This window comes from Callorhinchus milii, unplaced genomic scaffold, assembly GCF_018977255.1.
Source record: "Callorhinchus milii isolate IMCB2004 unplaced genomic scaffold, IMCB_Cmil_1.0 Scaffold2, whole genome shotgun sequence".
Classification (NCBI taxonomy): Eukaryota; Metazoa; Chordata; class Chondrichthyes; order Chimaeriformes; family Callorhinchidae; genus Callorhinchus; species Callorhinchus milii.
Window position 1 is genome coordinate 88345837 of NW_024704743.1, and position 27685 is coordinate 88373521.

The window sequence follows — 27685 nt, forward strand, 5'->3', positions numbered from 1 at the left end:
CAGTCACTTCATGGCTATGTGTGGGACATTGCTGTAAGCAAATTGGCTGCTACATTTGCCAACAAAATACACACTTACAGTAAATTCTAAGGAGTACTTTGAGATGTCTTCCCAATGTGAAAGGTGTTATATCAAAGGCAAAGATTTATAAATATTTATTTATTATTTTTTAAGGTGTGCTCTTTGAAGACTGAACAACTATATCAGGAGGCAGAAGGTAAGTAAGCAAGAGGTGCAGTCTTTGGAATGAGCTCAAACTACAATCTCAAATCCTAAATGACTAGTTAAAGTTCTGGTCTATATCTGCAGTTTATGTCATTGATGACATTTATTCCCTTAATTAATACAGCAATAAATCACACATGAGTTCCATGAAATTGCAGATTTTCCAAATTCATCAGAAATCAATTGTTTCCTATAGCATGCAGTGATGAATCAAGACCATGTTTCCTGTGATTCCATATTAAACTGTCCCCTCCAGTTCCCTCCCGCCGCACAGTAGGTTCCAGCCTGCTCCACATCCCCTGACCGGTCCGCCCCATCATCAGCGGTCGTGCCTTCAGCTTCTCTGCCCCCACCATTTGGAACTCCCTCCTACATTCCCTTTGCCTCGTTCCCTCCCTTGCCTCCTTCAAGGCACGTCTCAAGATCCTCCTCTTCAACCACAACTTTATCCACTCTCCTACCTCCCTGCCCTCTACTCTCCCTGATCCCAACAGCTCATGCTCGGGTCCAAATCCCTAACTTTCCAATGCCTTGGGACATCCTCCCAATGTGAAAGGTGCTATACAAATGTAATTTTGTATATGACTTTCAGATCATTTGTGCACATTGAAACCTCTTCAAATTTTAAACTGTTTCATGCCATCATTCAGGAAGTGGTTGGTGATGTCAATTGCAAATATGTACTTTTAATCCCACTTAGTCCACTGGGTTTTGTGCTCCCTTTTACTTCTACAGGTGAAATGTCTTTTATTCCAGTGACCCATGCTAACCTGACCTGGTATGATTCTTTTGTGTAGCACTCCAGGATATCCCATCATGGGCAGGTAGCAATGATTGAGCTAGTTGCTCGGACGGCCATATTGACCTTTTCACTGATCCACTGCCAATTTTTTCTTGTCATTGTTGCTCTGGGAAAATCTGAGGTGAATACATTCAATCATCACAAAGTCCGAGAACTTCAGAAATAAAATCTCCTTCATCTCCTGATTGCAAGATCTGTGCTTACTTATTCTGCATGCATGCACCAAAGACAGTTGCAATTGCCCAGGTGCAGGCAAAAAAATGGATTATGATATTGTAATAGCCTTCAAAGATATTGTGTGTTATTATGACCCTTAATCATTTATTGCACAATTTCACTGGTTCTTTGTGCTCATTCACTACTGTGCACAATGGAGCTTTCTTGACTGGCATTTGAACTCACCTCTTACTCCCAATCTGAGGCCCAAATTGTCCCTTTGTTTTAAAATCATGCAAACATTTGGAAAAAATATGTTAATTTCAGTCTTAATTTTGAAGCTAGTTAATGCCAACCTGGCTCCTCCGAATGTGAAAAGTGCTATATCAAATGAAAGAATTATTATTATTAATTTCTTAAATAGAAATTTTAAATAAAAGCACTTCATAGGGCACTCTGAAGTCCCTAGGCTCGACATTACATATTTGTGAGCACAAGTGGCAGCCAATTTGCACACAACAAGGTCTGACAAATATTCATGACATGATTGAATGTTTGTAAAATGATTCACGTTAATAATGGGTAATAACATAATAAATGACTGGAAATACATACATACATGCAAAAAAATTATTCCAGAGTAATATCTGCATAATTAATTCTACAATTGTAATTCATGTTTTTGTATTGTCATTGCTGGCAACAGTTCAAGAAGAGGAGGTGAGACAGACATGTCTTCCCTGATGTGGCTCAATCGATCCTGAAATACAAAAGGGAAAAATGATAAGCTTGTTCTATTATGACGTGATGCCACATTCTGCACTGTAGAAACTTGGGAGTTAAAGACTATTTTCTGAGAAATTGTTCAATCAGATTTAAGTGTAGCCTTACTTTAGCTTGTATAACCAGAAGGATTTGCAACAAATAAAACAAGGCAGCCTTTGTTACATTTTCTTTGCTGTTAATTTCCATCTGCTTTGGGTTAGCGTTGTTTTGTCTAAATCAAATTCTATACAAATAGTGGTTGGAGTGAGGTCTATACAAGTAAACTATTGACCTGAGGTTTAGATAGATGACCGAAGGCTAGGGACATTTAGGAGCAATTGAGGTCACTTTTCTTCTTAAGGTACTTCTTGGTATAAAATCTGGAATATATGAGAAATACTGGGTTACAACAGTAAGGTTAACCATTTACACTATGGGCAAGGTTATGTCACAATAACAATGAAGTTGATAGAACATTTGGCCAGGAAAAGGCAGTATAAAAGGCGCCTTTCCTTGGGAAGGGGGTCTCCTTCAGAAACCCCCAAGTATGTCACACCAACCTCTAAGAACTCAAATCCAATGAGATCTTGGTGGAAACCAAGCGTTTGCAGGTTGTCTCTCCTTTTCACTCCTTTCTCCTGAGCCAGGGGCAGTTTTCGCTGCTATTCTCATAACGGACGCTTTTTTCACCCCCAGTGTGTTTTTACAGCAGAAACATAGTTTGTCATCATTCAAATCTTCAGACCTCTTCTGTCTTCCTGTCCCAATTCTCACACAGTATTTCTTGGCCCCTATTTTGAAGGAGAGTGCAGAGAATAGATTATTGGGCCTTTCGGGTCTGTGAGTGGAATTATAGTATAAATAGGATGACATACCTTTTGAGACCAACCTACTAGGCTGGCCACTCCCTTCGCTCGAATTAATATTGGTTTGTATCAAATCCCCTGCTCCACCTTTGGTGGCAAGGTTTCAGCATATCTGCCTCCATTCTCTGCAACTCCATTCCAGAGTCCCTTTGACTCATCCCATCCCTTGCCAACCTCAAGAAACACCTCAAGACCTTCCTCTTTGACTGAGCTTTCAGGCATCTACCCTTACGTCACCCCACACCCCACTCCTCTGGCTTCCACCTTCAGCTCAGCTCCTAACGTAAAAGGTGCTATATAAACATACATTTGTATTGTATTGAGACCATTCCACTTCAGGAAGGAGTGGATTATTGACCGACCGGACATGGGTGGGGGGGAGGAATGGGACAGGTAATATTCCAAAGCAGCATAAAGTATGTAATTTATTGTTTATTTTAAATCTTGTTTGGCTTTTACGTATAGGGCGAAAGATTTGAGAAGTTACTTGTTGAGACAATTTTCTGACTAATTCCCTTACGAAAGCTCAATCAGCTAACTCGCAAGCGAGCCGAACAACAGATGCTGGCAGAAGTTGCACGTTACAGAACTTATCTTGTGCCACAAAATAACACAAAGAAAACAACATCTCAAGGAATCATGTGGTTGGATCCAATTTTTTTATCAGCTGGGTGCCTGACACTTGCAGAAACTGATATTCATGCTTATGAGTATCCAAACTAGACTGAGAGCTCCATATATATAGAATTTCAATTTGATATGGAATGTGCAATCTCTTCCCGGAAGGACACACCTTGTTCACCTAATTTTAGACAGCTTGAGTGCAGGTTGGCGAGAGCAAAGGTTTGGCGATCTCAGAGTATGTGTTAGGTACTGCTGGAGTTTAACCAGCTAAACCCCATAGCTTGCCATTGTCTTTCCAGCCGCTGCTTATCCAGCTGGGACCACCCTATCGGTTAGCGCTTTTTCATGTTGCTGGAATCCTATGCTGCAATCGTACCACCACCAACAACAACAAATTACATTTATATTGCGCCTTTCACATCAGGAGGACGTCCCAAGACCCTGGGCAGTCAGGGATCCGACTTCACACAGTCCTCATTCCTACCACAGGTTTCAAGATGCAGGCAGCTCTCTGGTCAATGCAGTACCAACACCCTCTCATGATCACTCAGAACACGAGAAACAGTGACTGCCTAACACCACATATCACAACAAGCCAAATGCTAATGACCATGTGGTACCTGCCATACAGATAGTTGTGGCCTGTTAGGAGTGGTCAGACTTGCTCTGCCGTGAGAAGCACACCTTCACTAGAAACACGTCTCAGTGATCAGAGTGGAGTTATTCCAGCCTCAAGTGTATGCCTGGTTATAAATAGCATCCTCTTCTCCCATGTTTGCCTTGTAGTTGTCATCTTCTTTGACACTATTTGTCACTATTACATCCTTCAAATTCAGAAAAGGAATTTTTTTTTGATGAAGTTAATTGGATCAAGAGCATTTTATCAAATTTCATTCAATTAATTTTGCAAAATCATCCAGAAATAAAATCCAATCCCTTCTGCTATAGATAGAGGTTGACACACTTTAAATCAGTGAATTAAACAAATACAGAGTAAGCATCAGTTTCCTTATAAAACTAACATTTCCTTATTATGTCTAAAATAGGTTTGGGCTTATAGCCCATGGGTTAACCATGTTCAAATCCATACAGATGACCTTAATCATGTAATTTACCACCCCTGATTCTAAAAAATTTACATGTAAAATCGATTGGGATTTTAAAAGGGAATATAAGGGATACTTGGGAAGTAAGGGTATTAGAGGTATGGGGAAATGGGATTAAGTAGTTTTAAATGTTTTAAAATCATCACATTTTTGACTCTACTGCTTTCTGTGATAACTCAGGCAATATAAACTCTTAGTTCAAAGATGAATAAATCCTTATTTGGGAAGAAGCTCATTACTGTACTATTTTGCAAAGGAACTGCACTAACATAGGCTGAATGGGCTGAATGGGCTCCTGTCCTGTAATTTCAATGATTCTATGCTATGTGTACATCTCTCTTAATCTACACTCTCACAGCTCCCATATCACAAAAGCCCATAATAAGCTGTACCTTTCATTGAAGGTAATCATCAAAGCACGTGAGTGTGCTCGTATCTTAAACCTGCATAGAAGCTGCTTGATGATGAAGTCAGGCTGTCTCATCTAAAACTGTACTTACTTTTATATGAATATGGTGAAAAGTATTTGATAAAATAGAAATATGTCTTCCATATGCAAAAATAATACGGAGGTATAAGAGTACTTCTGGTAATACAATTAATGTTAAGATTAATGTTTATTTATATAATACAAATCCTTGCATTTGATAAAGCTCCTTTCACACCAGGAAAATGTCTCAAAGTGTGTACTGTAAAGTGAAGCGAGTGTATACTTCATAGGTAAATGTGATTTGAGCACAGGAATGTCCCAGAAACATCCATGAAATCAATGACCAAATTTTATTTGAGAAATGTTGTCCAGGATACTAGGAGAAACTCCTTTCTCTTTTTGAATGGTGCACATACTCTTCCTTGGCAAAAACGTTTGATAGCATCTCAACTGCCTTTATTTAATCTGTTCATGGAACGAATCATTGTTTCTTTGCGTTGATGGAATGACTGTTCTGTTAAGTAACCCATATGAATGCCTTAATAATAATAATCTTTGCATTTGATATAGCACTTTTCACATCTTCTAGACGTCTCAGTGTTCCACAAAATATACTGTAAAGTGAATTGACTGTATATTTGTGGGCGAAACGCGGCAGCCAATTGCACACAGCGGTGTCTCACGAACAGTCGTGGATTGAAGTGACCAATTTATAATTGTTTTTTTTCGTGACGGATTATTATCAGACGAGTGGAGAAAGGAAACTTGCCCAAGGTCTCACCCTGCTGGGAATCGAACCCAGGTCGCTCGCTTGCGAGGCACGTGCTCTAACCACTGAGCTACAGGACTCCATGATTTAGTCTCACAGGTAAAGTCGATGCACAGCTATGCAGTGAGTGTACATCATTAATAAAAAGAAGAAAATGCTGGAAATGCACGGCTTCTGAGAGAGAAGAATAGGCTAATGTTTCAGTTGTGACCTTTCACCATGATCAGACTGGAGAAGATTCTTTTGGGCAAACTGTTGTATCTCATTTTCAGTTTATAATTCACTGCCATTTGAGAGGAAAAGTGCAAGTTTCATGTTGGATCCCAAATCTCCAATAATAAGGTTTTTCTTGACTGTATGTGATCAAATTCACAATATTCGTTTGCAAACTGGATTAGATGCCAGAATTGCAACTTCCAGTTTGAGAATATCGAACAAATTTGAAATTTGAAATATTTGCAAAACAGCTCATTTCATTTTGCTCTCAGGCGTTTTATTTGCACTTTGCCATTTTTGGGAGTTTGCAATTAGGAAATATTGCTAATGAGACTCAAATGTCCCTTTAAAGGACACAAACTTCCCATATCAAAATTGAATGGCAAATATTTCACTAAAAATGTTCCAGCCAAAAATCAGTCTGTCCAATTGCAGCTACATGGTTTCAGAATCCTATGAACATATCCATTGTTTTGGGTGAAGGAATTAATCGTAACTTCCGTTTAATACATATGAGAAAACAAGTGAGTTTGTGAAACCAGTCAGGTAATGGCTCTGACAAGTTACACTGCAAAGACTTCATGAGTAGTTTTCCAGGAGGGGAGTAAGCATAGTGAGCGGGTAAGCGGAGTGAAGAGGTGGTATCAGCATTGTTGCTCTAGTCAAACATCTTTATTTGGTTAGCCGGGTGGTTGGCGCATGTGAAAACCCATCACTGTAGCTAAGTGTATCCAGACGAGACAGAGAGCTCCATATATGTATGCCACCTACACATGGAAATTTCCCTTCTCTGAAATGGAGTAGGAAATTATTGTGCTTACCTAGTTCTGGAAAGTATTAGGGGAAGATTGGCAAGAACTAAAGCTTAGGGACTCTAGATTGTATGTTGGGGTATTGCTGGAATTTAACCAGCTGAAACTACAAGGCTTGCCATTGTAAGCACTGTCTGGCAAATTTCCTACTGCTTGAACACTCAATGAAGAGAAACACTGACCTCTACAGGTCAGAGGTGGCAACTGCATACTGAAAAATAACATCTGTGAGTTTATTATTGTCAGCTTTGTTGCAGCTACCGCAGCTGGGAAACTCGGAAAATCCTGCCCCTCGTGCTCTACAAACCAAAAGTCCGAAGAAAGGAGAGATTAATAAGAAACAATCACACACTTTTATTTATTGGAGCTCTGGAACGCAAATGGAGTGCTGCGAAACGAAGTTGGCTAGACTCCATCAGTACCTCAACGCACACTCTGGGATCCCCAAGCCTTGCCTCTTTATCACTTATGCCTGATACTCTCCAGAATCAGGTAAGCTGTATGTGTCCCTCTGGGGTGAGAGTGCGCATTCCATTCCAAACAAGGAATGTCCATGGATAGGCGGCATGCGTGGAACCAGGCTGGCTTGGATACTCTCGGTGATGGGTTTCTGCCTGTGTCAGACACAAAAAAATGAATTTGTTATTTTTATATTACTTTGACACAAAATGAACTACAATGCTTTTACGAGTAAATCATAAACAGAGCCCAACACAATATTAAATGGGAGACATCCAGAGACATTTCTAACAATGTGAATTTTCTATTAATTCTTGTTGATTAAACACAAAAAATAAAGGATTATAAACTAGATGATTTCAAACTGCATAGATGATAATATGTTCTTGACATTTTTCTGCCCTATTGCTTAAAACAATATTTGCTCTTTAAACAGCCTAGTTGTTTCAGAATGAGGTTTACTTTCCAGTAGACAGATTGACAAATGATGGGATCACAAATCATAACATTGATTCAGATAAAGAAGGCCCTTTCGTCCATTTGATCTCATCCTTTCAGGATACCAGAATTCCTGTTTCCCCATTGCTTATCCTTAGACTTATTGAACCTGCGCATAACTTAGGATTAGGTTCAATCCTCAGCAGTTCTTCCTACCCCACATTCGGCGCAGACCAGCACCACTTTCCTCCACCTCCATCTCATTGCCCGCCTGCAATTGTACCTCACACCCATTGCAGACGAGACCCTTATCCATGCATTCGTTACCTCCCACTTTGATTATTCCAATGCCCTCCTTGCTGGTCTCCCCAGCTCCACTATCCACAAAATCAAAATTCCGCTGCTCATATCCCTAACCGAACCAAACTCTATACTTCCATCGCCAGGCTCCACTAGCTCCCTATTTCAGAAGAGATCAATTTAAAGATCCTCACATTCATGTACAAATCACTTCATGCACCACCCTACTTCTCTGATCTGCTTGTACCTCACTCCACCACCTGCCACCTTCACTCAACTGGTTCCAGCCTCCTGCATATCCCCTCCACTCCATGATTAGTGGGCGTGCTTTCAGCACCAAAACTGTGGAACTCTCTTACTCGATCTCTCTGCCTTGCCTCTTCCTTCCCTGTCTTCAGATCACATCTAAAGATCTTCCTCTTCGACCATTCCTACAGTTACCTCCCCCTCTTCCCACTCGGTGTCTAGCTCGCCACTGTGTCCGCTTGTTCTAGATGTATTGACCGTGTTAACATATTATTAGGATTCAGTACATCTGTACCTCTTGTCTACTTGTTTTAGCTCTTGTCTACTTCAACAAGATATCCCGTGAGCCTTCTTTAGAGTTAACATTGATAGCTTCCATAGTCTGTCCTGAGAAATCAGTTGCATAGTTCCTGTTGTCGTGTTTATGGTCACCTCCCCTCTCCTGCTTTGTCAGACTCTACCATTGTGAAGCGGTCCGGGATGCTACCTCACATGAAAGGCGCTATATAAATACAAGTTGTTGGTGTTATCAATCTATTTGCTGGGAGGATCAGTAAATAGAGGCTAAACACTTGCCTCAAATGATAAACATAACAAGGGATTCAGTTATCGTGGAACAATATATATATATATATGAGCTAAAGTACGAAATTCCTCATGGGATTCCTTAATAAGTTGTGCAAATGTGAATTGCTTCCAATATCTGGAAGTATGTCTGGCTGACCCACAGGAGCTCTCCTCCAAGGTGTGCTCCAAAGTGATCTACCTCTAGAGCAGAATTCTTGTGCATCGATGGGATTTCTAATGGAATTCCTTAAGTAAATTTCCCCATTTACTATTAGAAACATCACAAAAAGAGCAACAAAGCAGATCCCTAGGGTAAAGGGTTGAGATTTGTGGAAAGATTATAGAAATTTAAGCTTTTTAGTCCATAAAGAACACAATTCGTTGGGGGCGTTGGGGAGGGGGGGTCATCAAACCACTGTATGTAAAATGGTGAACAGTATGTTGAAATACAACCACAAAGCCAAGAATGAACTGATGTATCAAGATAAATGCAAAATAACTTGAAAAGATATTAGTAAATAACTGCTTCATTCAATGAATAATAAATGTTTCAAATAATCTACCATAGACATCACTAGCGACAAAAATGTTGAAATCAATATAGAATTAGGTGGGAGTGTTTGAGGCTTTGATGGTTCAAAGGTCCTAATGTTTTGTGTGTCCTTGGCTTATAACTTTAGAGGGCTGGTCAACTCAGACCACTCTAGTGCACCTCCCCATGGCTAGCTCAAGAATAACATTGAACTGACGTGAAAGGCGCTGGACAAATGTTATTTTGTATTTTATATTGTATTGTAACATTACTAGAGGATTGGGAGGGAGGACAGCTGACCCATTCCATGTTAGAGAAGTAAGAAAGGGAAGATAAAGTGCATAAAAACAGGAATGAAGATAATAACGTATTTGGGAAATCAATATTTTGAAGAGACATGAATTTACTGCTAACATATTTTATTATAAATCCATTGCCGTCACCCTGGAGAAATTGAGAGCCGAGGTTTTCCACATTAGGTAGGAGAGCAGCTGCTATTCTATTCTGGGGAAATGCCAAAGAAATGTTTTGAATGAAGATTAGAATGGGACCTTTCGGTAGAATGCAAACCTCCCTTGATATGTGATTTGTGTTATCCAGTCTGTCCTCATATGAAGTGCTGTTATGGAAATGGGGTCAGAGTGTGTGGGGGATGGAACTGATTCCCACAGCAGCTGTATTTCTGTATACTGGCACAAGTTCAATTACACTATTGAACTTCTGGGGAAATGTACTATTATAAGTAAGAGAGTGGGTGTGAGAACGAGCAAGGAAGAGAAAAGGATGAGGAAGAGAAACTGAGAGAAGTAACAAGGGAAAAGGAAATGATTAAGAGGAAGAAAGAGAGTCAGCCCATATGGCAGTGTGATGACTCTATTTGGCATGTTTGGAAAAATTGCTAGTAATGTAATTGTACAAATAATAATCTGGTAAATTAAAATTATATTTTATATTAATTTAATTTAATAAAAGTGAAAATACAGAGTTGGAGAGATCAGCCTGTCTCTTGCCTCACAGTCAGAAGGTTGTGGATGCAAGCCTGACATCAGGACTTTGAACTCATACAGTCTAATATGACACCCAATACAGTGCTAGAGGAATATTGCTTTGTTGGAGGTGCTGTCATTGAGATGAGGCATCAAACTGAGGCCGTGTCTGCTTGTTCAGGTGGATGTTAAAGATTCCATAACTCTATTCAAAAATAAAATGAATTTCTCCTGATGTCCTGGCCAATAATCCCAGATAAGATTGTTCATTCACTTCACAGCTGTTTGTGGGACATTGCTGTGTACAAATTGGCTGCTGTGTTGTTCCAACAAAATAGTCACTACATTTTACAGTAAATCCTGTGAAGTACTGTAAGACGTTTTCCTGGCATGAAAGGTGCTGCATCAAACCAAAGATTGTTATTATGATTTTTATTCCTCTAATTGCTTTTATTGAAATTATTAGTTGTTTTCTTGTTTACCATTCCCCTCACCGATTGTTTCTCCTTCTTATACTGGAGGCTAGAGTATGGGTTCATACTATCCTTTAGCATTACACCCAGTGGTCATTTATCCTGTGTAACTATCTGCAGTGATTATCAGCAGGCAATGTGATGGGGGAGGGAGAAGGGAGATTTTAAAGCCAATCCTGATTTTGTGTTGACCTCAGGTTTGAAATTTCACCTGGTCTTTGCCTTAAGTCTACATTTTGCCTTAACATTTTTTTTCTCTTGTGCAGAAATTTGGAAACAAATTAATTTCAGTCTTAATTTCAGATCAGTTTTCAACTGTTTCTAAGAAAATCTGCTTCCAAACAAAAAATAAACTTAAGAATTTTCCAAAATTCTGCACGATCTTACATTTTGTGACATCCCATAGCAGGAGTCACTGGATAATGATCAGGATTGGGAAGTTGCATTTTTCCACCTGACCTGGAACAGTGATGTCAATTGTATCACCCCTACTACCAACCCAGCTACGATCAGCTAACTCAGCACACGCTGTGGATTGAATCTGCGCTCATTCTGGCCTGTGTTATTCAGGCTGAGACATTACCAACTGCAATTTTAGAGGAACTCTCAATGTTAAATTTAAGACCAATTATTCTAGTACTGATGGATTCGTTATTGACAACCCTATTCCAGCTGCCGCGTTTTGCCCACAAAATATACAGTCAATTCACTTTACATTCTACTCTGTGAGCGCTTTGAGACGTCTCGAAGATGTGATAAGGCACTATATCAAATGCAAGGAATATTAATAGTAGTAGTATTCCACAGCAGTGGACCAAACTATGAAGAGCATGGGGGCCTCCTGCTTTTGCAAAGGCAAAAATAGTGACATTTAAAGCGTGATTTAAACAGTGTGGCACGTCAAACATTTTACCATCAATACAATTCTTGCTGGGTGGATAATAAAATGTTCCACCAAGTCATTTTTGCTCAAATGTGTATTATTATCTAACTCAATGGCAACTGCGGGAATAAACTGAAACACTTGCCATGGTTTAGGAAAACTAATGATTTTGTTATAGTGTGAGAGATAGTATGGTGTGAGAGATAGTATGATTCGACTTAAGTATTGCATTGACTTACAACTGCAGGCCTGGCTGTTACAAACAATCTTATTAATCACCAGCAGTTTGGGAAAGGACCAAAACTGACAAAATGTGCTGCAATGTATCAGTCTGGCTCAATTGGCAGCACTCTCACCTTTGAGTAAAAAGGTTGTGGATTCAACCCTTACATTGGGACTTTGAACTCACAGACTAAACTGACACTCTAGTGCATTGCAGGAGATCATGACATTGTCAGAGGTGCCATCCATCAGTTGAGACATTAAATGGATGTCATGTTTGCCTGTTCAGGAGAATGTTAAAGATTCTATTACACTACTTGAAAAGAGAAGGAAATTTCTCCTGGCGTCCTGTTCAACAATCCCCAAGATAAAATTGATCATTTACTTCATGGCTTTTCGTGGGACCTTGCTGTGTGCAAAATTGTCTGCCATGTTCACCTACAATCACTACATTTTACAACAAATCCTGTAAAGTATTTTGAGTAATTTCAGTGTGATAAGGCATATGTAATTCAGGGCTTATTATGATAATTATTATTAATAAGAAAACCCAAGTGAATATGTCAATTGTGGAGTCCTGTGGCTCAGTGGTTAGAGCACTCACATTGCAAGCAAGAGACCTAGGTTCAATTCCCAGCAAGGCAAAATGTTGGACAAGTTTCCTATGTTTACCTAGCAGTAAGTAGGAACCCAGTTGTTAGTCGATTGGCAGATCGCTTTTCCAGGAGTAATAATTCCTTCTTAAAAAATAAATAAAATAATAAATTGGCCACTCAATCCACGACTGTTTGTGGGACACTGTTATGCACAATTGGCTGCTGCGTTTCGCCCACAAAATGTACAGTCACTTCACTTTACAGTATTTTCTGTGAAGCGCTTTGAGACGCCTCGAAGACATGATAAGATGCTAAATCAAATGCAAGGTTTTTTTTATTATAGTTGAGGTCAGGAGTGAATTTGTAGAATTCCTTTCTAGCTTGCTGTCCTCTTGGTCGAAAAACAGGCTGAAAGGGAAGAATCAAAGCAAAATGTTTGACATTATACAATTCCTTGTAAAACATGTGCCATTCATTTTGGAGAAATAGCAAAACCTTAACAAAACTTGACTTATAAGAGAATGTCTTCTGGCAAAACGTGCTGAGTATTTTGGCAAAGAGCTGGATGTGCACAAAGACACTGGCTGTACAGGTGCTGGAAACGTGGGAGATTTGGCAGCACGAGCCATTCGATAATTACATTCATATTTCCATGGCAGGCAGTAGACATACTCAAGCTGACCGTTTTATAAATCCACACGCTGAAGACAAACAAGAGCTGGCACAAGGCTCTGGGCAGCTGGGCAATGGGCTGCAGGCAAGAGTGCATTTAAACGGGCAATCCTACACTGAATACCAAACTCATTACCAATTACAAACAGCCTGTACTGCAATGCTTAGATCATTGCATCGATTAATGTTTTATGGGTTTATTGGAAGAAACAACTATATTTTTATTGCACTTATGTTGTAGCAAAAGGTGCTCTCACACACAAACATTGGCACAGTTTATAATTTGCACAGATATTTTGATGTAGCACTAAATATTTATTTTACCCTGTGTATCACAACAGTGCAACTTTTCAGTCACATTCTCAAAAAGGCAGAGCAGAGATTGCCTGGATGAGGTGCCTAAGCCCTCATAAAACAGTTTTATTTCTTTAAAGATGGCAGAACTTCCATCATCCAAGAGTATTTGGGGCATCTTTAATAATAATAATAATAATCCTTTCATTCAATATAGAACCTTTCACGTCAGGAGGATATCTCAAAGAACTTCTCAGGATTTTACTGTAGAGTACAGTGACTGAATTTTGTAGGAGAACGTGGCAGCTAATTTGCAAACAGCAATGTCCCACAAACAGCCATGAAGAAGTGGTCAATATTATCTGAATTTAAAGGGGCATCACTGCTATTGGAAGCATGTTAGGTGTGCGTTGTGCAATTATTTTGAACACAAAACAGTGTTATTGACATAAGCTAGGATTATGGCACTATGAATATATTGTTGTGACATTGTTGGTGCACCACAATGATTGCAATGCACCCCTCTCCCCAGTTGATGTTAATACTTCTTGATAACTACTGTGAGCTTGAAATTTTACAACAACATTTACACTTTTATAATGCCTTTTGCTTAGGAAAGCATCTTAACGTGCTTCACAGAAGCGGAGTAGGAGTCCAAGCGGGTGGGAGATAGTAAGGAAAACAAAGAAGGAAAGAGATGTCATTTGCATTTATTTTGGACCATTTTCTAACAATAATCTAACAATTCCAAACCTGGCTGAAAATGATCATTATAATAGTAACTTGCACGGTAGTGCAATAAATACCAGGAGTGTTAAATGTAAAGAACTGTTTTCAGAAGAGATTTAATTCCAAAAGATCACAATTTCACCCTTATATCTTAGTGGCCTACCCTTTACAATTCCAGCACACTAAGATCAAAGCTTGTCAAAAAAAAATCCTTTCAGGTGCTGAATATTTAATGGTGAATAGAATAGTTAAAACACTGCCTCGGGGAACAGTCTTCAGCATCTGCACTGACACACCCTGAGGGAGCCAAGCTGAGATCAGTTAACTGGTCAGAGGGTTGAGTGCAACGTCAGAAAACAGACCTGCTTTAAGCAGGGAATATGCACAAGCCAGGGTTGGCGGGTGTGAATCTGCCCCTGAACACATGGTACTAGCTTTGCTGGTGGTAATTCCGGGAACAGACTAAAGCTGCATTTGCTTTCCAATGACATTGCTGCAAGTAAATGAGGTGGCTCTGCGCCCTACAGTAATATTTTTTTCTGTGTATGCACAGCTGTTTCTGTGTTGCTGTTGGTCCTGTCAAATTTACCCTGTGGTTACAGAACCGACAGCATAGGGTGTAGCTGAGATGCTTCCATTAAATCCCTCAGAAACTCCCAGGAAAAATAAATAGGATGTTCACTTTTCTTCTCTGCTGGGAAGGTAACATTTTAACTTCCACCAAACAGACTTCCTGCAATGCTGTGCATTTTAGTCACTCCTGCCAAATAATGTCAAAGAGCAGTGAGCAGTAATTTACACATACTCATGTCCATTGCCTGATTAGAATTGGAAACCTCAAAGGAAAGAAATCACTGGGGTGAAAATGGCGAGGTGTAAGGTGATCATTGTTACCAATGATAACTGTCACATCAATGGACATTGCGGTCAAGGCCAGTCAATAATTATCATCTGCCCCCCCCCCCCCCCACCCCAAGTTTGGTTCAACAGGTGGGCTCAAACTGCCTTTGGCTACAACTGGCACCGCTATAATAATAATAATAATAATAATAATAATAATAATAATAATAATAATAATAATAATAATAATTATATCCTTGCATTTGAGATAGCGCTTTTCACATCTTCTAGATCAATATTGTTCACAGCATTCCTGCTTGCCAGTAATGCTATTGCAACATAAATGCAGCAATTGTCTGAAGTAGATTTACCATCAACAAAGCTGCTGCCAAGTGCCCAGGAACAGACTCACGCTAGCCAACACCAATTTGTGTGCTTTTCTGCTTTTGTGTATGTAATACCGACTAGCTCACCAATGTAGCTTGTTCACCCACAAAATACAGTCAATACACTTCACAGGATAGCCTGCAAAACGTCCTCCCGATGTGAAACTTGCTATGTGGTCTGTAAGAATTATTATTTGGCACATAGTGATCCGCAATTATGAAAGACTGTGGTGATAATCAAATTGAGATTTACTACGCAATCGCTCCCTTATTGCTCACTATCCGCATCCAATCTCTCAGGCCCCGCCTTATACAAAGTGGAGAAAAGTGGTCGACATCCGAGTAGTCAGGTTACTGCTGACAGCACTTCCTGTGCGTTGTGTGCATTCGCACTGGCGTTATCCGCCAACTTCCAGGTCATTGGCTCATTATCATATCCTGCACAAAATAAAATATCCTGAACAAAATAGTAAACAATAGAGATTAGAAGATAGAGTTCAAATCTACTTAACCTTGCAAATAATAATAATTATAATAATCCTTGCATTTAATAAAGCCGCATCAAGAGGATGTCTCAAAGTGCTTCACAGGATATGCTTTAAAGTGTATGACTGTGTAGTTTGCTGGTGAACACCATGTGTGGGAATGTGGGAGCACCATTTATCTTAAACAAAGTCTGCTTGAATTTTCAGCAAAACTGTATCCCAAATTAAAAAGGTATGGTAAATCTGACTTTAATTACTATAGGGTTGACTAATTATCCAGCCATCTCCACTGGAAAGACTGTATTAGTGGATATCAGGCAAAACAGGATTAGGCACTCTTGTATTCCTCCCCCTACCCATAACCCCACCCTCACGGTCAAATAGTCAACTGATACTGTCTTCTTTAGCCTTAAAAGTGAAGAACGACCACTAGAGTAATGTAGTAGAAGTAGACCAGGATACAGTTCCAGAGGCACTGGTCAGACTCCAGTATATTACTCAAGTGGTCATTACACTGCTTTGTGAGAGGAGAGGAAACATTTGTAGTGGGAAATATAAACTTGCATTTTCTGGATACATTGCTATACAAAAATATCAAAATGAAATCTGGGTTCCGAAAAAAAATGACCTTGCTTGGCACAGGAATCTTAAAGGGAAAGATCCCTGCTTCCTCAGCTGTGGAGTGTCACAAACTCAATGCTCACAGAAAATGGCTTCAGACTATTAGGAACTGATCATGACCAATGTTTACTTATATAATGCTTGACATAAATTGTGGCCTTGGGCCTTTATTGCATCTCTGAGGTGACATAACTGTGGAGAGGGCAGAGGTCAGCTCATCCTCTAGATTACATGAAAATTACACTGATGGGACAGAAGGTACCACATTAAAATGTCTCCAATACTGGCTTGATTCAGTGAGAGGAGAGGATAAATTTGGAGCAACTTCTAAACATCAAACATAGTCATTGATGGAAAGAATTGAGAAAAGCCCATCATGTGTGGGTCACTCAGTTGCACTCAGATAGTTGGACCCTGTGCAGATGTAATTGAATGGCATTGCAATGGGATTGCATACTCACTAGTGAAGTTGCCAAGATTTCAAGAAGGAAAAAAGGAATCAACTAACCTTGCAAAACGACATTAACCAAAACAAATCGAATTCCTTGGTGTGTGGAGAGGATGCTCAGTGGGAGTTAATAGTTTGACCCAAAAATTCCTTCCTCGAGCATCATTAGCTACACAACTCATGAACTCAAAGGATTGATACAACATTGAGCCATTTATACCAAACAAGCCTGATTGTATAAACGTAGTGAAGTTTTCTTTTAAATAGAGGCAACAGTGAGCTCTATGGGAATTTAGCATTGCAGAAGACAGCTGCCTTCTCTTGGACCCTGAGATGTAATCACATGACAGGTAATGAGTTGTGTTTGTTGGCTGGTGTGCAAAAAAACAGTAAGCAAAGTTTTTTTTAAAATAATTATAACAACAACAAAATTACATTTATAGAGAGTGCCTTTCATGGTGGGAGGACATCCCAAAGCGCTGAACAGTCAGGTGTCGGGGACCGAGCATGGGGGAGGGATGGTGTAGGGGTGAGGGAAGCCAGAGAGGTGGGAGGGCGACCGAAGGTACGATCGAAGAGAAGGGTCTTGAGACCAGCCTTGAAGGAGGCAAGGGAGGAAGCGAGGCAGAAGGACCGTGGGAAGGAGTTCCACAGTATGGGGGCAGAGAGGCTGAAAGCCCAGCCACCGATAGTAGAGCGGGTCTGGAGGGAGACAATGGAACAGACTGGAGCCCACTGAACGGAGGGAGTAAGCAGGTTGGTAGGGAGTCAGCAGGTCAGAGAGGTAGGAGGGGGAAAGGCCATGGATGGCCTTGAAAGTGAGGACGAGAATCTTGAATTCGATCCTCTGAGCGATGGGGAGCCAGTGGAGTCGGGCGAGGGTGGAGGTGATGGGGTCGCGGAGCCTGGTACGTGAGAGTACACGAGCTGCAGATTTTGGATGAGGAGGGAGTTCCCATAATCGAGCCTTGATCTGATGAATGAGTAGGTGAGGATTTCGGCAGCCTGAGGGGTGAGGCAGTGGCGGCGTCTGGCAATGTTGTGGAGGTGGTGGTAGGCAGTGCCGGTCATGGCGCGGATGTGGGGGAGAACATCACCCAGGTTCCTGACTGGCTTAGTGAGGTTGAGTGTGCAGCCATGGAGGCTGATGCTGCCAGCGCCTGCGATGCGGAGGCGCTGGCGCGAGCCAATCAGGAGGGCATCAGTCTTGCTGACGTTGAGTTGGAGAAAGTTGGCCCTCATCCAGGACTTGATGTCGGACAGGCAGTCGGTCAGGATGCCAGTAGTCCTGGAGTTCAGGGTGGAGGCAGAGAGGTAGAGTTGGGTGTTATCCGCATACATGTGGAAATTAGCCCCATGTCTGCGGATGATATCACCAAGGGGGAGCTTGTAGAGGGTGAAGAGGAGGGGACCGAGGACAGTGCCCTGAGGAACACCGCAGGAGACGGTGCGGGGGCTGGAGGAGATGCCGCTTGCCGAAATGGAGGAGCTGTGAAAGGTAAGACCTGAACCAAGCAAGGACAGAACCTTGAAGGTTGAGGTGGGAGGAGAGGCGATGGAGGAGAATTGAGTGGTCCACAGTGTCAAAGGCAGCAGAGAGGTTGAGGAGGATGAGGAGGCAGAAGGAGCCCTGGTCACACATGGTCAGGATATCATTTGTGACCTTGACCAGAGCGGTTTCGCTGTGGGCAGCACGGAAACCCGATTGGAGGGGTTCATGGAGGGAGTGAGAGGAGAGGAAAGAGCGAAGCTGGGAGGCAACAGCTCTCTCAAGGACCTTGGCTAGGTGGGGAGATTTGAGATGGGCTGGTAGCTAGATAGCTCTGATGGATCAAGGGAAGGTTTCTTCAATGTTACTTCAAACAGTGACATTCACAAAACAGCAATGTAGGACTAAATAATGTAATGGTAATGACTACATAATTTTGACAGCTACGAAGCATTGGAGCAATGGACATCACATTTGAAAAACTAACTGTATCCATATACATTTCTCATGTGTTAAATGGTCCTGGTTTTGCAAATAATCCACTCTACAGTAGGGGCAATTTGGAAAGAGACCTGGATAATTTAGACTGATCACTCTCAGTGTCAGGACAATGAAGCAAACCAATTAAAGCAAACTGGTTCTGCAATACACAGCCTGAACAGGAGAGAATAAATCTCCAAAGATTCTGCTGAGGCTTTGCAAAGTATTGGTTAGACATCACTTAGAGCTCTTTGTTAGTTTCGCGTCACCACTCCAAATAAAATTGGTCACCACAACAAATAAAATTTGGACAAGGTTTGGCGAAGGAACAGAGAAGAGCAACAAAATTGATCCCTGGTTTAAAAGTGTGGAGCTGCAAGGAAAACTAAGAGAAACTTAATCTCTTACAGTCTAGAGAGATGGTGGCTGAGAATGGAGCCCAATTGAGGTATATGAAACATTGAATGTAGTATAGATAGAGTGAACGTTGACTTCATATTAAAACAAATAATAATATTAATCCTTGCATTTGATTTTGTGCATTATTGCATCATTGGATGTCTCAAAGTAGGATATACTGTAAAGTGTAGTGACTGTTTTGTGGGCGAAACACGGCAGCCAATTGCGCACAGCAGTGTCCCGCAAACAACCGTGGATTGAGTGACCAAATTATTATTAATAATATTATTGCTAAACCAGAAAAGTAAGGCAAGATTATATGAACTTAAATTAATAACAAACAGCTTAAAAACACATAATATGAAGAATGTTTTAACTTAAGGGCTAATAAATGTGTGGAACAATCTACAAGTTGGTCAGTGAAGGTGGAATGTCATATTCGGTAAGATACATAATAGTAAAATAAAATAGTCTTTGCTTCTGAAACAGCACCTTTCATCCCAGGAGAACATCTGAAAGTGGTACACAGAATGTATTGTAAAGTGTAGTGACTGTTTATTTGTACGCAAATGCAGTAGCCGATTTGCATATACTAATGTTCCACAAATAGAAATGGCTATTTCTCCCAGTTTTATGTGGGAGAATTGTTGGCCAGGACACTAGAAGAAACTTCCTTCCCTCTTCAAACTGTGCCATGGGAATTTTAACATCCACGTGGTGAGGATCTCAGTTTAACACCTTATCTGAAGAACAGCACCTCCAACAATACATGTTCACAGTCCCAATGTGGGGCTTGAACCCACAATCTTCTGATTCGGAGGCATGATTGCTACTAACTGAGCCATAGTGAAGGGATGGGATTTGCAGTCGCTGCAAGGTCCCACAAACAGCCACAGAATGATTAATTAATTTATCTGTAGGGTTGATAGCCAGAATACCTGGATACGCTCTTTGTTTTTCAGATAATAATGTGGGTTCTTCAATACTCACCTGAGCAGAAGATTAACCGAATATCAGCAGTAAGATCTCTCAAGTCATTAAAATCTTCCCCTACTCTCCATCGAACACTTGCTTTTGAAACAGCACCTTTCAGGTCAGGAGAACATTCCAGTCGGGAATACACACAGTATCTTTAATAACTGATTTCCTCATTATAATTGCTTAGAATCGCTTACAGTGTTCCAAGATGTTATCCTACATAAAGGATGCTATATAAATGCAAGTTGTTATTGTTATCACCAATGCATAACACCAATGGAATTATAACCCACATGTATGCTTTCTTTAATTTAATAGCATTAGCCCTTCACACAATTGTAATTTACATTCACATAAGGAAGGCTGCTTCCTTATGTGAATGTAAATTACAATTGAGTCCAAATTGTTGTCAAGTTCTAGGCAGCTTGGTGCTGTGAAATCATGTCCATTGGTGACTGGGCTCATGTAGGACTCTAACTACCATCAGAAAAATTAGTCGGGCTGGAATCAAGCCCAGCTTCTTGTGATCCCTATATTATTACAACAACAACTTGCACTTATATAGCGCCCTCCATGCAGGGAGCATCTCAGACCACTTAACAGTGGCAGAGCCTGACTCAGAGCCAGGGGAGGTCGCCGTAAGCACGGTCGAAGAGGAAGGTTTTCAGGGGTGACTTGAATAAAGGGAGAGAGGGGGCAAGGCAGAGGGATTGAGGGAGAGGGATTGAGGGATTGTTCCAGAGCTTCAGAGTGCAGTGGCTGAAAGCACGACCTTCGATGGTGGGGCGGAGGGTGCGAGGGATGAGCAGGAGGCCGGTGCCAGTTGAGAGGAGGCGTCAGATGGTGGATTGGGGAGTGAGGAGGTCGGAGAGGTAGGGAAGTGCCAGGAGTGAAGGGATTTATTACCTTTCAAAAAATGGCAAACCAGAAGATTGACACTCCATCACAGTACTCGAATTGTGCTGCATTGTTGGAAGTGCTGCTCGTCAGATGAGATGCTAAACTGATGTGCTATCTACCTATTCAGGTAGACATTAAGGATCCCATGGCTCTATTCCTAAATAATAGGAAGATTCTTGTAGTTTCTGTGGCTAGGATTGACCTTTTGATTCCCTGATTACAGGATGTATTTAGGAATACCGCAATTCAATGCCATAGTTATTAACACAAGAGAACAATAGCATTTTGTTAAATTCTGAAATATTTACTACAATTATTGTATGTGAATCATTTGTAGAGTAGTGCACATCATGAACATTTTACTCTATAATACAATATATGGAATCACTTCAATAACAGACATCTGATCCCGTGTACCTTCAGCTTTTCGGTCACTTACTTCACTTTCACTATTGTGAGGTCATCTCTGGTATGTTCAGTATGTTTGCACAAATGGTTAAAAAGGAGTGTTTTTGTATAAAAAAAAGCCAACTATTGACTTTGTGTTTCAGAGAATAATAATAAATGATTCTCAGTGAATGTGAGACAGTAATTTAATCTCGGGTTTCTGCTGGTGTTCAGAAGTGCCTTGAGCAGGAATGTCATCAGATTTGCTTGACTGAATTACTGTTTTTTAACTTGCTGCCAGTCATCTATTATCCTATATTTAGACTAACTAAGATATATAGAACCACCAGCTTTTGGGCCCACACAGGTGCTATGGCAGTTGGAGAAAAAACAAGGTTATTAACAAGGCATTGTAATTTTATATTTTAATATTGCTCCACATATGCTATACCTTTTTCCTACACAGTCATTCAGTTTACGATTGCTCTTCCTTACAAACAACTCGTTTGCATATTTTATTGTGCCAGTTTGCTGGAAACTATTTAATGCATTTAAAATATGTGGAGTCTAATTGTTTTTAAACAATCAACATTTATTATAAAAGCCATTTGCATGTGGCTGACATCAAACAGGGCTTGAAGCGACTGTGTCACCCCAGGCTGTAACATCTGTTTCATTACACAAAACAGATATGCGCAAATCTGCATGGATTTCACAAATTATTCTCATTAAAAAATGAAAATCAAAATTTTGTCTGGTTGCATTAATTTTCTCTGAGTTGTCCCTCTCCATGCTGAACTGACAGTATCTGGACCTATCTGACGTGCACTTACACCAGACAGGCTGAGAATGAGGGAAGGTATGTTTAGGCAAAGCAAAGCAGTCTGACCGCCTGATCCCAGTGCTTTGATAATCACATAATTAATTGCGCTGAACCTCCTAGTATTGCCAGTGTGAGTGTTATTTTGTTGTGGGTTTAAAGCTGAATGCATTTTCTCGTGCTTCCCAATTTCCCACTGTGTTCTGAGAATGGTATTTGACCTGAAAAGAAATTTAATAAACATTGGTATTGTTTTGTGGAATGTAGCTATTAGAATTCTCTCCCCCGCCCTCATTGCTGAACACTCTGGCTCCTAACACTGCAGACCTACAAATCCTCTGGTGGTGTACTTTACCAAGACCCTGAGTCCCCTTGTTGAAGCACTTTGAGTGGTTAAAGATAAAAACAAGCTGGAACCATGCCAGAGCACAGAGAGGCCTGTTGATAAGCTAATGATTCTGTAATAAGCCATTCCCTGTTGCTAAACTAACGATGTCATGAACACTCCCTATCTGAACTTCCTGTGGCTGTTACATCTGTGATGAATTTGTAGGAAACCTGTGTCAACAAAAGATTCAGATTTTAAAGTTTCACTTTGACTGTATCCAAAAATCAGTACTCTCTAAAATGTGAGTGTCAGTTTTCATTTGTATTCTATGATTGACCTGTCCAATTTCAACCATGTAAGTGAATGTTAATGTATCAGCCTCGATTCTTCAAAGAGTTATGATTGACTTGAGTAATTTGGTCAACAGGATTGGACCACAATTGCCCAGCATTGGTCCAACTACACCTAAATGTATCCCAAGGATTAACCAATTCCAATAAGTGGAAATAGGTGATTAGAGCAGCGTTATTTTATTTCTAAGTAACAGGGTTCAAATCCCAGCCCACATTGAAAGAACAGAATTTCTCTCTCTACTAATTATTAAGCTCACATGGCAAATACATGAATTGTAGAATTCGGTTTAGGCAAGAATGCAAGAGTTAGGGAAAAGCCATTCAACCTCACCAACCTATCTTTTACCAATATAATATCTCTTCATCCCATCTCCCTCCAGAAACTAGCTCTTATAATAATAATCCTTGCATTTGATATTAAGCCTTACCAGGTCATTGAGGCACCTCAAAGCGCTTCACAGGATATATTGCATATAGTGGATTGACTATGTATTCGGTAAGCGAACAGTGGAGGCCAATTGTGCACAGCAGTGTCCCACAAACAGTCGTGGATTGATGACCACATTTTTTTTGAATGGATTCAACCTATCCTTTGATTATCTTATAAATTTTATGTCCGACTGCCTAGTGATTAAAGTGGAGGTAAAGCGTTGATGATATTTCAAAGAAACCTTGAGTCTTTCTCTTGATCATCCTGGTTCACTTCCTTTCAATTTTATTTTATAAAGTGCTTTAAGACATGAAACTATAAAAACGCATGTTATTATTATTAATTGTCTCCTGAATCCATATTTGGGAGTTGAGCCTTGGCAGGAAAACAACAGTGAAAATATTGCCTCTGGGAATTCTAACTACAGTACGTCTGGTCAACTTGCAAGACTTCAGCTCCAACTAGGAGTCAGCATGATGCAGGTTTCCTGCAGCCAACACACTTTACATTCCAAGGGGCTTTTGTCATCATATTCTTTTTGCTCATTTTAGATTTGCCCCTCATGACATTCATCATATATTTTTTGTGCCTTCTGTCTGAGAAAAGGCATCTCAAATACAAAGTATCTCACGTTTTAGCCTTAGGACTTAAAATGGCCTTAACATTTAAGAATGTGAAGAAATTCTAAATGAAAGTCTTGAATTCAGTACGAAATTCAGGATTGGATTTTTTTCAGATATTTTATCGGATTTTATAGTAAATACCAAAATTTAAAGAGCCGTTATTAGAGCAGCAACTTCTCTTTGTGACTACAATACAAAATTACATTTGTGTAAGCGCCTTTCCCGTTGGGAGGACGTTCCAAGTCACTGGAAAGTCAGAGATTTGGACCCTGAATGCCACAGTTGTAACCCCAGTGTATGTACGCGGAAGGCTTTTGCACGAGAGCAGTTTCAGCAAGATTGGACTTCCCTTTCCCAAGGCCTGACAGAGTCAGAGCATAAACTTCCTGGAAGAACATAACCGGCAGAGACTTCCAATCATCTGGGAGATCATGTCAGGAGCCGAGCTTCTGGGGAAGATTTTGCCAGATGGAGAGATGTTGCAAAGGTACTCAGCACGACACAGTGCTCGGGCACAAGTAATTAAAAGCTGAAAGCAAAAGCAGATGGGGTCTTGTTATGAATGCGTTTTCTTTTAGACACTGGAATAAAATGAGCTTTTCCTGGAGCACTTTTGGAAAATAGGGTTTGAATCTTTGATCTGACCGTTGTTGGCTGCATATGCATCTACATCTTTTGCTTTACGCTTGTCTTTCAGACCACCTTGGTAAGAACTTTTTTTGTTCCACACTGCCAAAGATTGTCCTTTAGTGAACTCTGGTGTCTCAATCGACATTATGTTCATTTAGCGCTCTGAGATGCTGCCCAACACATAGAAATACATAGAAATACAAGTTGCTATGTTACAAGATGTATCCACTAGTTTAATTAACTTATTTTGAGTGTATAAGAGGGGAGTAGGAGGGAGGTGGCCAAAGGCTCAGCCAAAGAGATAGATACTGCTCCTGCGAGTGGTAGTCCGTCATGAGAGGCTGGAGAAGCCAAGACTCCCTAACTCTGTTTCTATTGGCACTGGGGACCCCCTTTGAGACTAAGTCTTCTAGCCTGGGATACCTCTGTTATAGCCAGTAGATAAACTGTTTCTATTGGTTAAGGTGACAGAATAGCCTCAAAAGAGGTTTAGACATGAAACACGAATGCACTTTATAACTTGTACCCTCCCCACCCCTGTTCCACCCCGCCCACCCCATTGAAGCATTGAAGGCAGGAGCGGCTGCTAATTCTTGTCCTTGATATACATTTAAAAGGCCGAGGCTATGCCTCAAAACATGAATTTATTAGAAAATGCTGTTATAAAATTGTAAAACTTTACCGCTTAATACTGAGAGTATTCAGAGTTACTGACACACTTGAAATAAGTAAGTGTTGCACATTTATAGGCCTGCTTTTAAATATTGCTACTCTTATGCAATGTTAAAGTTCCTTCTTCAAAGTTATTCCTGGAGCTGTCTGCTTATATTAGCTTTGATATTCGATCGAGAGCCTCTCCACATTATGAGATTTGATTGATATAGTCAAGAATCTATTCCTTGCTCAGGAGGACAATTTGCGTTGTGAGCTGAATTTCAATGTATAAATCCAATGTATATTCTGGCCCGGAGCACATACAATACAATTTATACTTCTATAGTGCCTTTCAGCTGGGAGCAAGGGGAGGTGAACATATGCCCTGCCCTTCCGTAGTCACCTCCCCGATCGTAGGAAAGTCTTCAGGTGCAATCTGAAGACAGGTAAAGAGGGGACCAGGCTGAGAGATCCGTTCCACCATCGGTGGCCGCACCTTCAGCTACTATGCCCCGAAACTCTGGAACACGTTTCCTCTATCCCTCCACTGCCTTGACCCCTCCTTCCTCTTTGACCTGCTAACCCCATATCAACCTGTCTGCTCTCTCAGCTCAGTAGGCTCTGGCCTGCTCCACATCCCCCGCCCAGCCCCCCCTCACCATTGGCAATCGGTCCTTCAGCCTCTCTGCCCCCATCCTTTGGAACTCCATTCCACATTCCCTTTGCCTCGCTCCCTCCCTTGCCTCCTTCAAGGCACGTCTCAAGAACCTCCTCTTCGACCGTGCCTTCAGCCACCCTTCTTGACACCCCCCCACCCACCCCGCTCAGGTTCAAATCCCTGGCTGTCCAGCCCTTGGGACGTCCTACCGACGGGAAAGGTGCTAAATGACATTTTGTGTTGTCCCCTTCTTCCCATCTTCAGGTCGCGCAACTGAACACCTTTCTCTTCGACCATTGCCAACGATCACCTCGCTCCTCCCCCTGGCTCGGTGCCATGCTCAGCCACTGTCAAGCACACTGGGACGCTATCCTGTGTGAGGTGCATTATATAAATGCAAGTTGTTTTTGTTGATTCAGGCAGGGAGTTTCACAGGTTTGGGCATAGTGGCTGAAGGCCCGGCCACCAATGGTGGTGATGAGGGGGTCAAGGGGTTGATAAGATGCTCTTGACCACAAAGTTCAATGAATTTACTGACCAGAAGAAAATCTATCTGAGTGTAGTTTCACTATTTTTTCCTTAGCCTTTTGGAACATTTTAGAATAGTTTGGATAATTCTTAAATGTAGTATTAATTTTGAAGCCAGGTTTTGTATTGGTTTAAGAATTATATTAAACTGCTTCAGAATTAAGCCTGTATCAAACATTTTTCCAAACGTTTGCGTGCTCTAAAATGCTAAGAATAAAGTCAGAGAATCTGCACCCAAGGGAATTTTTCTCTGTGGAGGAAATCAGACCTATCAGACAGAGAAGCTCATTGTAAGTGCATATTTTGCTATAGCCACAAGGTGGTGCTTTAATTAAATAATCCAATTGTCGTTAGGTACATTGCAGGATTTGCAGAACTGGAATCTTTGGAGGGATTCCTTTGAGAAACTGATTTGAGCATCAAAGTAGAATCAACTGATTCTGTATTGAACAAACTTTTTAGTTTTACAAAGCCAGCCTTTGGGGAGCATAATCTATTCTCTAACTGCTAAGCTATAGGTACTCCACATGAAGTATGATTATGTCTTCACCCGTCATCCACATAGCCCACTTCCAAATTATTATTTTTTCTGAAATGTAATATCTATTTTTCCAGATCATAAAAAGGAAAATATTGGAGTGCTTTAAAGTTCCCAACACAATAATTACCATACTTTTGCAAAATTAAGTGACCAGACATACTTAGAACTGTATAATTCCTTACCTTTCCATATTAACTTTCATAAGGGAACTGGAAGGATATTAATCTGGAGGGATATGGAAAAGGAAGGTAGATGGGACTGAATGGATTGTCCTTTCAAAGAGTCAGCACAGACATAATGGGCCGAATGGCCTTCTTGTACGCTGTAAATATTTATGGTTCTCTCTCAATCTTCCTTCCTTTTTTAATAGCAGGCATTTAAAACATAAGCTTGGTGCTGACTATCTGCAGCTTGATTTATCCTCTCTTCTCTTTTCATTTTAGTTATATGGACTTTGACCCTTAACCTAAATTTCTCAATAAAAAAGATATTTAGCCTTTAATGCATTTATAATCCTGATATTCCAAGGTTCTTTACAT